The following is a 1,458-nucleotide window of genomic DNA, read 5'->3' as shown; positions in this document are numbered from 1 at the left end:
GCAGCAGCAGCAGCAGCAGCAGAAAATACTATAAACTCCTAAAATGTCATTTAGTACCAAAGTTTAAAATTATATGGTTTCTTTAAGCCACAAAAATAGAGCAATAGTAATACTTACTTTTAGGACTCTATATTTTAAGTCAGGGTTGTACGTGGCATTTGATCTCTGGAAAAAGTTGTTAGTTGCTTAAAGTATTCTTTGCCTTTTTCATCCTTTAACACTTATCTCCCCATTCCAGCCCACCACTCCTGCTCACCCCCCACCAAGAGCCAGCCTGCTGGAGGCCAGTGGTTTTTTTCCATTGTTTAAATGATCAACCACTTGGGGACTCCATCCATCAAGTCCAGTGTTTGGGTTTGTTTTGTTTGGTAGATGAAAAAGCCCAAACTCGCTGTTCCCCAGTCCTTTCTACACACCACTGTATGGAAACCAAGACCAAGTGTCCTCCCAAGAAATAACAGAAAATGGATAATTCTGTGAGCTAAGAAGGCTTCCCACTAAAGCCTGTTCTCCATCCTTCCCACCAAATTCTGCTCCAATTCCATAGTCTCTAGAAGTGGAGGGCCAAGGAGCAGCCGCAGAAGCCAGGCTCATTCATTCACTCGTTCATTCATTCATTCTGACAAACATTTACTGAGCATCTACTATGTGCTGGGTCCTGTGGCTACTGATGTTGATGTGGAGGAAGAAAGTTCAAGAACTCACAAACCCTAGCATATGGATTTAAGGTCAATCCTGGAGAGAAATAGTCTCAGAACCTTACGGCAAGGACACAGGCATCAACTGTCTCTGCTTCTAGCCTCCAGCCCACATCTATCGCAACAAGTGAATATGGCCAGTGGCGGAGGACTCTTCCTCAGGGAAGACTGTTCTTCCCATCAGTCCCAGCTTTGTCCCCTAGAACTTCACATAAGCACCATGCTATTTCTCCCCACAATCACCTTCTCCCGTTTGAAGGCAGTGGCCGTGTTGCTGGTATTCTTCACACAATGTAAAGGGTCAAAGGTGTGGGAGACTGGCCCGTGCTGCTGCTGCTGCTGCTGCTGTTGCTAAGTCGCATCAGTCATGTCCGACTCTGTGCGACCCCGTAGACAGCAGCCCACCAGGCTTCTCTGTCCCTGGGATTCTCCAGGCAAGAACACTGGAATGGGTTGCCATTTCCTTCTCCAGGCCCATACCTCAGTATGGTAATATGCAGAAATGCCTGGGCTTTTCCAGAAACAGCTGGGGTGTCTCTACCCTAAGTCTGTTTGAATAAGACTATGAAGATCCTATTAGGAATGAATTCATCCAAGGAGAGGAGTAAGATTGAGGTGACCAATTTTACCCATCACCAAGGCTTGATCATTGAAGAGCTCTGGGTCCCAAAACAGATTTTTAAAATACACAAGTGTTTGTGTGCACAGAAAAGAAGTAAGACAAAAGGGTGATTTTTTTTCCTATAGGTGGGATGATTTT

The sequence above is a fragment of the Bos indicus genome, chromosome 10, assembly GCF_029378745.1.
Source record: "Bos indicus isolate NIAB-ARS_2022 breed Sahiwal x Tharparkar chromosome 10, NIAB-ARS_B.indTharparkar_mat_pri_1.0, whole genome shotgun sequence".
Lineage (NCBI taxonomy): Eukaryota > Metazoa > Chordata > Mammalia > Artiodactyla > Bovidae > Bos > Bos indicus.
The sequence above is the reverse complement of the archived record's forward strand: the minus strand, read 5'-3'. Positions refer to the sequence as shown.